This window comes from Neofelis nebulosa, chromosome 6 (assembly GCF_028018385.1).
Source record: "Neofelis nebulosa isolate mNeoNeb1 chromosome 6, mNeoNeb1.pri, whole genome shotgun sequence".
Taxonomy (NCBI): Eukaryota; Metazoa; Chordata; class Mammalia; order Carnivora; family Felidae; genus Neofelis; species Neofelis nebulosa.
Window position 1 is genome coordinate 22,512,588 of NC_080787.1, and position 14,390 is coordinate 22,526,977.

General features: G+C 40.1%; 1 long non-coding RNA gene across 1 annotated transcript; it reads right to left on the minus strand.

Moving 5' to 3' along the window:
• Window positions 1-10,124: 10,124 nt before the first annotated feature.
• On the minus strand, window positions 10,125-14,163 carry LOC131513417 (uncharacterized). Its single transcript, XR_009262573.1, has 2 exons — window positions 13,777-14,163; window positions 10,125-11,244 (listed from the first exon to the last, which is right to left on the minus strand). It is a non-coding gene; the product is annotated as an uncharacterized LOC131513417 (long non-coding RNA).
• Between the last annotated feature and the right edge of the window lie 227 nt (window positions 14,164-14,390).

Below are 14,390 nucleotides of genomic sequence, written 5' to 3' on the forward strand. Positions count from 1 at the left end.
GCCTGGAGGGAAGCATTGTTTACATTTTTACTCTATTCTCCGGAAAAAAGTGAGATTCTAATTATTTCTCCCACTGTAAATTAATGCTGACTGTGATGGTTAGCACATCTCTGTATTGTTACATCTTTTGGAAAGTTAAATAATAGAACTGATCCATCATGTATTATACAACGTGTATTTTATGACAGCCTTCCCTAAGCTCTTTCCATCTTCTCTCTATAAATGCTCATTTCGTCTCTAACTTGGGCGCTTTCGGAGTCTTTCTTTTTCTATCCCATGAGGACTCTTTGTTGATACCCAGTTAATTCCCAAACTCTCAACTTCCACCCTCTGTAGCCTGCCTTATTTCTTTCCCTTTTGGAAAGACATATACGATTTTCAGCCCACGACTACTTGTTTTTAACCATCTAATGTCACTTTTAGCCTCCGCCTGGGATTTTTTTTCCCCGTTAGATGTATCGTGTTTGAAGACAACTCATTTGACTACATTCAGAATGTCCACTTCGTAAATAATTGGGTTGATTTTTCTTCAGAATAAATTCACCTTTTCTTTGTTCTTGTTGTTAACTTTCGGTTGATATTTGTCACAATAGTCACGCTCAATAATGCCTACAGTAATAAGCTCTTCATTTCCCCCGACTTATGCCATAAATTTCTACCTCAACTTCTCCTTCCTCATCCTTCCCACACACTAATTCCTATAAAAAAAAAATTGTTTCTTCATGGGAAGAAAGCACATAAGGACACATAGTCTCTATGAATTCCTATAACAACTCAACAACAGTTACCTAAAGTAACCTTAAGTTTAAGATTATAAAGTACCACGGGGTGCCTGGGTGGCTCAGTCAGTTGAGCGTCCGACTTCGGCTCAGGTCATGATCTTAGGGCCCGTGAGTTCGAGCCGCGTGTCAGGCTCTGTGCTGACAGCTCAGAGCCTGGAGCCTGCTTCCCATTCTGTGTCTCCCTCTCTCTCTCTGCCCCTAAACCACTCGCATCCTGTCTCTGTCTCTCTCAAAAATAAATAGATATTGAAAAAAGAAGAGTATAAAGTACCTTCTAATCCTGAATCTAGTGTTTTCTATTGTTTCCTGTTCACAGACACTCACCAAGAGCGCTGTGTTTCTTAAACTCTAGGTAGCCTGTAGGTGACCTCGGAATTAAAAGCCCCTGAAAGGTAAAGATTCAAGAGATGAAGTGCAGCTAAGTATTTGAAGATGTCTGTACAGATATTTCTAGAATTATGGTGGAGACAGAATGTCATGCCTCATGCACTCTGTATACAGCCTGCACAGGATTTTCTTGAAGTATCTCCAGGGGTGAATTGATTCTTTCCTTGCTTTTTTTCTCCAGTTTGTGAATCTCAAGCCGATCTCTAATACCTGTATGTTCCATCAGTAAATTCCTGCCTGAATTCAAGATATTACCCCACAAAATCACTGGCAAACTTCAATTGGGCATCTGTAGCATAAACAATTTAAAAATTTGTAAATACCCTCCACTGAGCCAATTTAACAAAAGCTAAATTAGTGACAATCAAAACCTTTTAGCTGAAATAGTCAGGCAATGTGAATAACTTCATTAATTTGAACTTTTTTTTGTTTTAAAATTAGTTTTTAAGAATCAACTTATGTGTCTTTAAAATCTCTTCAATTTTCCCATCACTCAAGAGATATTGATATATTCTTATGGTCTCCAAGTAATTATGCCCAGTGTTTTAGAAAAACATGGCAGTGTATTATCGGTCAGTTATTATTTTGTTTACATTCTTTTTTACATTATCTTGAAAATGATATGTTGGAATGAGAATTTGGACATGAATTTTATTTCCTCTATGCCTCCTTTCTTAGGAAATGGGTAGACTAAATGTCTTATGTGAGAGTTTTGGTTCTCTTAAGAGACTGAAGAGAAAAATAAAGGATGTCAGAGAATTGAAACCTAATCTGATAGCCGGACAAAACGCAGCTGCTGGTCAGCTGTCAATAAAAATAAAGCTGTAGTTTTGACAGAGATAGTAATAAACTGTATTTAAAAGATTACAAAAGGTGTTCACTAAAAAAATTCCTTCAGTCTGACATTGCTTAAAATCTCGATTAGAACCTTTTTTTTTTTAAATTTATTTTTAACGTTTATTCATTATTGAGAGATAGAGAAAGACTGAGCATGAGCAGGGGCGGGGCAGAGAGAGGGGGAGACCCAGAATCCGAGGCAGGCTCCAGGCTCCGAGCTGTCAGCACAGAGCCCAAGGCGGGGCTCGAACTCACAAACTGTGAGATCATGAGCTGAGCTGAAGTCGGACGCCTAACCCACTGAGCCACCCAGGTGCCCCAGAACCTTTTTTAATTACCCAGAAAATAGAGGTGCTTGGTTTCGTGTGTGTGTGTGTGTGAGTGCGTGCATGTGTGTGTTTATAAGAGAGACAGAAACAGAGAGATACACACAGAGGCAAAGAGCACAAGTGAACACTGATGTCCTCCTCTTAACTAACCACTCATCCATTTTCCAGTCTCACGTCAAGTAAACTGAGTAAACAAGAGAAACTGGTAAACATGTCACCACATGCTACCTGAAATAAACAATTCACAAATTCACTCCTCCATTTTATTGATATACAGGGAGATGCTAATCTGCCTGGTGTATAGCTGGTAGAATTTCATAGCAGATGAGTTTCGTGCTAAATTTTAACTAAAATCTTGGAAATATTTATTTCCTCTGGTCTCTTAAGTGAGAAATGCATGGTAATCATTGTCCTGTGTCTTGAATTTCCAGTTCCTAAGACGGATAGATCAATGGATAACATTTATGTATTTTGGCCTTGTACTCTTTCAGATTATAGCAAAGTTGAAGAAAACAGTTCTGTTAACAAATAAGTTTATCGTGATTTGCTGATCTCTAGAAACTTGAGAAAGTGAAAACACTGACGTATGGCCCTCAGTCTTGGATTTCTTATGTATTCTCAACCTAATGCACATTATCACTCTAATATCTTACTACATTTCAGAGGTTGAAATTCTCTTAGAAATTACTGAGTTCAATAACTCCATTTTACCACTGAGGAAAATGAGAAATCAAGAGTTTTGCCCAAATGATAAGAATACAAATCCAGGGGCGCCTGGGTGGCTCAGTCGGTTAAGCAACTGACTTCAGCTCAGGGCATGATCTCACGGTTTGTCAGTTTGAGCCCCGCGTCAGACTCTCTGCTGTCGGCACTCAGCCTGCTTCAAATACTCTTTCTTCCTCGCTCTCTGCCCCTCCCCTGCTACACCACTCATGTTCTCTTTCTCTCAAAAATAAACACGCATTAAAAAAAAGAATACAAATCTAAAATTTTGTTCTCATGCCTACTGGAGAAGACTGCTTTCCAGAGACAAGAAAGGATGATAAGCCAAAAACATAGGCAAAAATCAATGGTCTATTAATATTTAAAACAAATATTAAAATGATATAATCTGCATTTACAGGTTTTGTGAACACAGAGCATAATCAAACAATCCAAAGTTTGCATTTTTGCAGTGCCCGGGTAGCTCAGTCCGTTAAGCGTCTGACTCTTGGTTTCGGCTCAGGTCATGATCTCACGGATTCATGGGTTTGAGCCCCACATCGGGCTCTGCACTGGCAGCACAGAACCTGGTTGGGATTCTCTCTCCCTCTCTCTCTCTGCCCTTCCCCCACTCTCACTGTCTCTGTCTCTCTCAAATGAAGTAATAAAAAAAATAAATAAATAAAGTGTTCTGGGTTTGTCCTTGGTCCAAGAAAAGAACTGAAGGGAAACATTTGTTCAATATTTACTTATTTACTTTTTAAAAAAATTTTAATGTAAACTCAAATTAGGGAACCCCAATAAGAATAAATAACAAATATGTATAATTTTTAAAAAAATTCTTCCCTTTATTTTTGAGAGAGAAAGAGAGACGGAGAGAGACAGAGTGGGGAAGGGGCAGAGAGAGGAGACACGGAATCCGAAGCAGGCTCCAGGCTCTGAGCCATCAGCACAGAGCCCGATGCGGGGCTTGAACTCACCAACCGTGAGATCATGACCTGAGCCGAAGTCGGGTGCTTAACCGACTGAGCACCCAGGTGCTCCCAAAACGTATAAAATTTTATATTACTGATAGGGTCGATCTCTTAGAAATCAAGAGATACCGCATCATCAGTTTCTATTAGCCACATTAACAATTCTAAGCATTCTGTTTCATGGATTATGCAGTTGCAACATGAATGCACTGATAAGCTAAGTTTCTATAATGCAGTGACCCTTCAGTCTTATGTGAGTATTGTCTTCAACAGGAGGTGTTTTTCACCTCTAAAAAGGAATTGACGTAAAATTTACACAAGGACAAAAAAGTTAAGAAAACAAAATATACAACTCTTAGACCTGGAAGATGCCTTAGAAAATACTTAATCCAATTTTCTCATTTTATGAGTAAAGAAACCGAGACCCAGAGTTCACTGATGGCAGGGTACAGTGTAGGTTCCCAGGGTATTATTCTTCATCAAGGTAAACAAGGCAAGAAGACAGGATATTTCTTTACAGCCAAGTCCCCTCCAAACACTTGTTCCCCATCATTCAATTTCAATAATAAAGAGCACAGATATAACTATTTGATATATATGGTTTAAAGTGAATATAATTTCCTAGCTTCATTGCAGCTAGGGCACTTTGGCAACAATATTTTCCATATGCTTTACAGTTTTAATGTGTGTCCATTAGGGGCACCTGGGTGGCTCAGTCGGTTAAGCATCAGACTCTTGATTTCACTCTTGATTTCAGCTCAAGTCATGATCTCATGGTTTGGGAGTTTGAACCCTGTGATGGGCTCCACACTGAACGTGGAGACCGCTTGAGATTTTCTGTCTCCCCAGCTCATGTGCACTCTCTCTCTCTCTCTCTCTCAAAAATAAATAAATATTTAAAAATAAAAATAAAATAAAATAAAATAAAATGTGTCCTTTAGAGACAAAGTAGACACAGAGTTTAAAAGCCTAGGTTCTGGAGTCAGATGTCCTTGCAGCCATACTTTGGCTTTACCGTTTACTAATTCATCCCAGGTAAGTTAGTTGACCGCCCCCCTCCTTTCCTTCATTTTCTTTACCTGAGATTTGGGGTAATGATAACCACCTAGGTTTACGATGAGGATTAAATGCAATAATTCATGTAAAGCGGATCATTGTCTGTGTTAGTTTCTTGGGGCTGTCATTTCAGAGTGCCACACATGTGGCAGCTTAAACAACAGGAATGTGTTGTCTCATGCTCTGGGGGCTAGAAGTCCAAGGTTAAGGTGTTGGCTGGATTGAATCCTTCTGACAGTTTTGAGGAAAGATCTGTTCCATGCCTCTATCCTGGATTCTAGCAATTTTCTGGTCAACTTTGGCATTCTTTGGCTTGTAGATGAATCACTTCAATGTCTGCCTTCATATTTATATGACATTCTCCCTGTGTGTTCACGTCTCTCTCTGTGTCCAAATTCCCCCTCCCTTTTTTTAAAATAATTTTTAAATGTTTGTTTATATTTGAGACAGAAAAAGCAAGGGGGGAGGGGTAGTGGGGGAAGGGCAGAGAGAGAGAGACAGAGACAGGCTCTGAGGCTCTGAAGCTCCAGGCTCTGAGCTGTCAGCACAGACCCCAACCTGGGGCTTGAACTCACGAGCTGTGAGATCATGACCTGAGCTGAAGTCGGACACTTAACCTACCGAGTCACCCAGGTGCCCCAAATTCCCCATTTTTATAAAGACACAGTCATACTGGATTAGGGCTCATGCTACTGAGCTTGTATTGATGGAATGCAAAGACTATTCCCAAATAAGTTCACAGTCATAGGTACTGGGATTTAAGACTTCAATATACTTTAAGGGAACAGGATTCAATCCATAGCATTTTCCCCATCCTGAGTTATTCCTTCAGTGTCAGCCAGAGTGATTCCTTCTCTATAATGTCATAGATGTTTCTCCTCTGTTCACAAATGCTCGATGGTTTCTCAATCCAGTTAGCATAAAAGCCATCATTCTTTAGGGGTCTACACATCCCTGAAGACTTGGCTTCTCACCACGGACTCCCACCACTTCGATCTGACCTCCTATTTCTCCCCTTTCTCACTTTGTTTCAGTTCTTTTGGTTTCTTTGCTTTTTCTTGAACATAAGGCAAGTGTGCTCTACTCACAGCCATTGTACTTGCCGTTTCTTTGTCTTACGCTATCCATGACTGACACACCTTCCCTTCATTCACATTTATTCAACTGTCTGCTTCCCAGAGAGCCTTTCCCCAAATGAAATAAAAGCTCTGAATAAAAAAAAAAAATTGCAAGAAGTAGCTCTACCTTCCCCACTCCACCCCACTGCCTCATCCCTTACCCTGTTTCCTTTTCCTCCATAGCATGTATGATACGTTCAGTTACGTACCCAATGTTTCTCTTCCCTGGCACGCCATTTGAGTAGAGCAAGGACTTGGTCTTATTCGTTCAGTTCCATGTGTCCATATTGCCCTGGTAGGAGGTAGATTTGAGTACATAGATTTTGAGTGGAAGGTTGAATAAATGAACTAATGAATGAATGTGCTTTGAACAGAGCCTTTCATTTTATTTTATTTTATTATTTTATTTATTTGTTTATTTTTAAAATATAACTTATTGTCAAATTGGTTTCCTTACAGCATCCAGGGCTCATCCCAACAAGTGTCCTCCTCAATTCCCATCACCCACTTTCCCCTCTCCCCAACCCGCCATCAACCCTGTTTGTTCTCAGTATTTAAAAGTCTCTTATGGTTTGCCTCTCTCCCTCTCTATAACTATTTTTTCCCCCTTCCCTTCCTCCATGGTCTTCGAACAGAGCCTTTTATATGAGTCCTAAATAAGTATTATTTATAATTCTTATACTTAATTGATCTTTTCCCAAATAGTTACTGCTGTGATCAATTTTCAATTTGCTGTTTTCCTTTTTTATTTTATTCTGCCCTGGAAAATTCATGCTCAAAGAGAGAACTACATTAAAAAAGGGGGTGGGGGAGGACGGTTAAGTATGATGATGAAATCAGCAATTGACGAAAATCTCGTGAAATCTCAAAAGGTGTTAATATTCTGGAAACTTAGACTCACTAGAAGTCATTAAACTAGAAGTTTGGTTGAAAGATGAGTGCCAATTTCTCCCAGTCTTTTATTTTTCAAGACAAAATTCTGTATCTTTCCATATATAGCCTTTCTCTTCCTTCTAAATCTCAGCCTAGGGGAGATTTCCAGAATGAGTCATTTATTTCCATCACTTCCAGACATGATTTATGCCTCCTCAATTTTTTTTAGAATTTTTAATCTCTCATAGAGCATTTAAAACTTCTTAGTTGTAGGCCACGTGGATGACTTAATCAATTAAGCTCCCGACTTTTGATTTCGGCTCAGGTCATGATCTCACCATCATGGGATTGAGCCCTTAGATGGGCTCGATCCTGACTGTTGAGCCTGCTAGGGATTTGCTCTCTCCCTCTCTCTCTGCCCTTCCCCTGCTCATACACACTCTCTCTCAAAATCAATAAATAAACTTAAAAAAAAAAAACTTCATTGTAAATGGGAATTATTTATATATGTGTCTCACTTCCCTTAGTAAATTGTAAATTTCGTGGAACCCAAGATGATATAATTTAACCTGTATATCTCACAACATCTGGCTTGAACGAGGGACTCAAAAACATTGTTGAATGATGAAAAAGGACCTAGTTTTAAAGCACAAATGATACCCACCGATTTCTTTTATGATTGTGAAAAATAATTGGGAAACATTCCCTGGTCCTGTAAGAGGAAGATATTAAATTAAATGGAGTCCCTTTTTCATGCCATTAAACCATTATTAGTCCAGTCAAAATAATATTTCTTTACTTGTTGAGCTGTTTAATAAGACAATTAATTATCATATAATAGCTTTGGAGTAAAGGTTTATATGCGTGCAAAGGGGTATTATTCCAGGAGAGTTATGACATAGGCAATCTTTGGCTTGTGGGTGGAGTGGGTGGATGATATGATAAGATAGCAGCTGAAAAAACTTCGGTAAATTAGGAAATAAAGAATTACAACTTGCATTGTGGGAAGCTGGTGGGGAGTTCACCTTGCCGACACTTCTGATGGAGTGGTCTTAGAATTTATTTTTTTTTTTAATTACATACGAGAGCTGTTGTTTTGCATATCCATTTTGGAGCTGGCCAAAATGAATCAATTTCAGCAGCTTCAAAGAGCTAAAGAGGCGTGTTTAGGCATGGTAAAAACAAAACAAAAACCGGGTGCCTTCAACACTGAACCGATTCAAATCACTTAATTCATGTACGTGTTCCTTCAACAGATACATCTGTGGGGCCCCTTCTGAACCAGGTTCTATTCCCTTTTTCTCACAAAGCTTACATTTGGGTGCAGGAAGACAAGAAACAAGTAAATCTAGAGTGTGGTTGCTAGTAATACTTTCAGTAAGTGTGGTGCTGAAAATAAAGCACAGGGTATGGCTGAGGATACAAATGTCATTTCATACGGGGCGAGGTCAGGAGAGATGCACTGATAAGGTGCCGTGTGAGTCGCATTTTAAAGGAATGGAGTGTGCTACTAGGTATCTTGGAAAGATTCACGCAACAGCCATTGCAAAAACTCATGCAGGAGCATGCTCAGTGTTTGGTAAGTTCACCCTAGCCGCTGCTAATTCTCCTTCCTAGATTTTCAGCCAATTTATACTCCCTAACTAAGGTTTAGGGGAAAAAAATTGTTAGGATATAAGAAAAATGATAATTTGTATAGTTTTGTTCATTTCAGTTAAGGCAAAAATGTTTGAGCAACTGAACTTTGGGGGTTACTTACCCTGAATATAAAGTAAAACACTCAAACATACACACACATACATGCACATACAGACAACTTCTCCCTCTATCGTTTGCTTGCCTTACGCTTTGGTATTTTTCTACTGTTGGAGAAAATGAAGCTAAAAGTATGGGATAAGAACCAAGTCTGAGTCACCAGTATGGTGGTGGTGATTTTAGATGAGTATTTGCTGATAGAGAGCTCACAGCACATCAAAGCAAAGGTAGGGGTGTTGGTGGAATAAATATTTTAGAAAGAAAGAGCAAGTCATTTCTTGGTGGCATTGAAGGGAAGAAAAAAAGGCTCCTTTTAAATTTGAAGATCTGGGTATATTGTGCAATTCCTTGGCCACGGTTTATATATTTTATGAAATCTAACTATAAAATTAAGGTTTTTTTTTCTTTCTGTATCTATAAAGAGGGAATCACATGAATGGAAAATACTGCTGGCCACTTCATTATGAGTGCTTTCCTCTTCAACAAATGCATTTGCCACCTGTAGGATTTATCTCCAAAAGCAGCTGGCGGCTGGAGCAAAGTTTAGGTTTTTTCCCTTCCCTTTCTCCTTTCTGTCATCTTTTGAATCTCATCTCCGCTCCTGATGTCAGATTTGTAGTGAAATGTTTTCACCTTATAGTCCTCTCTTCCTATGCCAGCGGTTCCCATGCACAGTGCAAAGACAGGAGTGTTGGGGGGGGGTGGGGACGGGGACTGGAGACGGGGAGGCGGGAGGGGGTAGGGGGAGCTGCTCCATGCTTGCACGCTCTCTGAAACAAATCTGTAGTTGTTCCCAAGTAGGTGCATCTGTGCTATTATCAATATTGGCATACATATGTACAGAAACCTTGGGAACACTGCTAAGACCTGGGACCTTCTGCTTGCATGAAATGACCTGTAACTCTTTCTTTCATTTACTTCCACTCCCAAGGCCTTTGAAACATGTCAGAACCAGAAGTTCTTTGTGGCCTCCTCGCGCCTTACTTAAGAATTTTGCAGCAGTGCTATGAAAAGCACATATATCTGCGAATAGATACGAGATATAAAATTGTGGGGGTTACTAACATTAGAGATATTCCCAACAGCAAAACTGATTATCTAATGTGTATACAGGCACATAAAGATATACATTAGCTTTCCCAAATTGCATAATTTCTACCTAAATTAAGCACAGGTAATTTTGTTCAGAAGTATGGCTTTCTGGCAATGCAACATAGTTTATTACCTTTCTCTAAATTGATTCAAATTTACTTAAGTGCTCCTTCTATACTCCTAATGGTCGTGTTAAAGAAAGAAACAACAAAGGCATAATCGTCTTGCTTACCTAATTTATTTATGGGTAATCTTCTATTAATTTTTGCCCTTTTATTTCAGAGCAACATACAAAATGAAGAAAGTTGCAAAATTGCTGAGATCTATAGTTTGCATGGAAATAAAAAGATCTTGATGAAAATTGAAAACATTATCAAATGTGTAATATTTGCTTCCAAAACTTCTGATAGTATCTCAGTGTTTAGTGTTTAAGCCAAGGTCATAGGTGAGATTTTTATGGGAGCCAAGTATGTCTCTGTCCAGAAAGTGGAAATTACGGATGAATCAAGGAAAAATGTTAATCCATTTTTATATTTGGAAAACCAAACTAAGTCCTGCCGTGTTTTTTCCATCCTGTGAACAAGAATTACTATTTTTTACTAGACCCAAATCTTGGAAATGTTGCCATTTTTTAAAATCTACGCTGGAATACATGATATTGTGGTACTACAGACACATTTAGTCATACATTTGCATTCATTGATTCTAAAGAAAAGTGTTGCTTTCTAAGACAACACAAAACACGCATCTTACTGAGACCTAGTTTTTTAGTGACATAGTCTCTCCCAATGAAATGGTGAATAAAATCACCATCAACAAGACACAACTTATTTGGAGTTCTAAGCTTTAAATACCCAAGAGACCAAATGGATTATCCAGTATGACCTAATTTCCTGACCCTGGTTCCCTCTTGACGACTTTCCTCACTTGTAAATAGAGTGCAAATTCCAGTGAGGAAAGAAAAGAAATCCACCCCCAAGAGCCGGCCTCTTAAAAATGTATCTATGCAGTAAATGTATGTACCACTGTGTAATTATAATAACATAAACAAATCCACTATAAGGACATTCACATCAGACCTAATTTCATGCTGAACTATTATAATGCAATTAACAGCCTCATAGTCCTATTTTAATTAAGCTCTGTTGTGAAATATGCAGCATTTGAACCTGTTCCGGCCTGTTTCGTCTATCATTGAATTACCACCCTTAACTTGTTTTTCTGCTGAACGATGAGTTTCATTTAAGGATTACAGTTTGTGGGTCTGGCATTTTGTGGGTTCTTCTAAGCCACCGTGTGTCCAGATTGAGCTCTTCAGAGGCGTACTTCCTGGGCTGTCCTTGAAGGGAAGGGACGGAGTCGATTGGTTTTATGAAAGAGATTTCAGATGACAGGAGAGTTCACTTCAGACTCAGTAGGGCACAGTAGCTGTCTTCTGGCCTATCATTTCCAGAAATACTGAGTGAACTCCAATTTTCCAGGGATATTACTCAGACTGCCAAATAGTTTAACCATTCCTCACTAGGAAATGGAAAACAAAGGCATCTATAGAAAATGCACTTTATAGAAAAATCATATCCTGCTTCCTTCCTTTTATCCCTCACCTACCCTAGGCAAGAATGTCTAGGTTGTCTGGTATTTGCCTTAACAAATCTTTCCCTTCCTCTATTTGGATTGCCTTCATGGTCTGAAAAAAAAATCAAATGAGAAATATTGCACGTGAATATTTATCAACTATCAAAAGGCATTTTGCTGAGAAGCTTGTTACTCTACAGCTAGTTTTAAAGAAATAGAGCGAAAAGTCAAAGAGGACATAGTCGCCAAGAATCACGTTCACTCACGTAGGTTATTCAGGCTTGAGCCAAAGGACCAAAGAAAAATTGAATGGTGATTTCCTCATCACTCCTCACCTCTGTGTCCATCCATCTGATCTGCCTTTCTTCAGATTTAGTTCCCGTTGTAAAAATCCATGTTCTTCTTCTTTTTTTAATTTTTTTTTTTTTACCTTGCCCTACTTTCTTAACCCTAGGGAGGATTTTAAGAAGGTTTCAAAGCTAAGCATCCCCAACTGCTTCAGGCTGTCTTTGGTTGTAAGTCAGAATATAAAGCAATTACCCGTAGGGTAGGATGCGTTCATGGCCAATGGGAGAATGTTCAATATATCAGCAGGTAACCGAAAATATTCTCTTCTGCGTGAACATCTGGTTCAGATTCTTAACCATTTCTAGTGAGGTTTTATGGGTCTCTTTCCCTCACCTCTGCTGTGCTCTGTCTTCTTTTCCATAAGGAGCGTGTACCCATACAGCAAAATAATGGGGTTTAACCTGATCCACATGCTTTGCTGTTGACAGGTATTCGATTATCCTATCTTAAGAACCGCTAGCTAGAAATCCTAAAAACGACCCCATTTGCTTTAGTGTTACAATTTTATGGTCCAAAAGAGGGGAGAATAACACACCCTGGTATTTTTTCTGGTTGATCTTCGATTCAAAGAACCTCAAGACAGTTCCACGGGGTATAGTAGACTTAGTGTCAGCAGTGCTTTTGTTAAAATTGTTGTAATGTTTGTTTATTTCTGAGAGCCAGAGAGAGACGGGACATGAGCGGGGGAGGGGCACAGAGGGGGGGGATGCCCGCAGTGCTCTTGACACTGCCTCTGTTCCTGGTTTTCGTGACCACCTGTGCCACACTCTTTTTGAGTCAAAAAAGGGTGTTTATAGAGTTCCCACCCAGGATAAAACAAAAACAAAACAAAAACAAAAACAACCAAAAAAATTAAAAAAAAAAAAGCAAAACCGAAAACCAACCTCCTTCGGATTCTTCCAGACGAGCACCTAACTCAAGGGAAAACTCCGCGTCCATGGTCATGTTCGGACACATCCCCATTCTGCAGCCACATGCGAACACACCAAGATAATAATGTATTACGTGATCAAACGGTGTAATCAGAGGTGCATGGGCTTCGGAGTGAGACCAACCTGGGTTCAAATATCAGAGTGACTTGATTATTGTTGGGGTCTCATGTCTTTTTCCCATCTGAGCTATGTGAGAAATTTAAGGAAACCCAGGAACCAAACCGAAGGCCACAAACATGCCAGCCTCATCACTGATAAAGCCATTTGGAAGATACGGGTCTAGATCAGCTGCCAGGTGGGCTTGTTAATGCATCACCCCATAAGGAAGGAGACTCGACAAGAGACAGAGTTGGAAGGCAAGGTCGATCTCAGAAGAGGATCCTCTTGTTAAACCTAGACTATGGACGGGCAGAGAATATGAGTGCTTCCTAGAGGCAGCTTGGATGTAACAGAACGAAAGGGACGGGACGGGGTGGGGGGGGCGGCGGGGGGCGGTATTCTGATTTCTTGTTCCGAGTTCACCAGGGAGAGAATAAGTAAAGTTGTGGAGAGAAGCCAGGAGCGTAGGGCTAACTGAGGTGAATAAGGATGATGAATAAGGATTATCTCTTAGTAAATATCATCACATCACTGTGTCTCCAGACAAGTTGCTTAACATTACTGAGCCTTAGTTTCCTAATCTAGAAAAAGGGAATAATACACCAATTTGGCAGACTTGCAACGTTAAATAAAAATATACATACAAACGTGTGTGTGCGTGTGTGGTGTGTGTTAACCGCCCATGTTAAGATCTGCCACTAAATATTGTTGACTTACTTTCAAGTCCACCTACCTCTTTCTTCCTAGACACTTAGATCAAAGATGTCTCGGGGCAGAGAGCAACTTATGCTCTCTTCCCTAGGATTAGAAATGGTTAAAAAGGAGAGGACCAAGGAAGTGCGTCATCCAAGTGAATAAAAACTATTTAAGAAATCTCCTCGGTACGTTTTCCTGCCCAGATCCTGAAGATCACTTACCATTTGAAATGAGTCGGCTTCCAAAGTAGGAGTTGCTGCTCCGCAGACAAATGTGTACATCTTCATAGACCTGTAGGCGGACAAACGGTGTCCAGGACTGCCACACGGGTTCGTTTCATATTGCATTTCCAAGGCAGAGAGGCTCTCATCTATCAAGGCTCCAATCTAACTCCCGTATCACCCGGTACTTTGTGGAAGGTGCGGAGGCTCTGTGGGTCTCCCGGACATGCCATGCTTGTTCCCGTCTCATTCATTGTATTCTGCTTTTCCCGAAGCTTCATCTTTTACATCCAGAGGCTGGGAAACATCAGTGAATGGGCGCCTTTAAAGAAGAGAAGGAGAGATGTATGTAATACCTGGCCTGGAGCTGTGGGCGCAGGGCGGAGAGCTAGGTGGCCTCGATTCTGAACCTGCACAGACTTCTTGGGGGCCTGAAGGGCCGGCTCTCATGGTTCCTGTCCTGATTTTTCCCTGGGTGTGTGTGGTGTGGCTTACCATCCTCACCAGACGACCAAGCACATTTAAGAATGAATTACAGGGGCGCCTGGGTGGCTCAGTCGGTTGAGCGTCCGACTTCAGCTCAGGTCACTATCTCACCGACCGTGAGTTCGAGC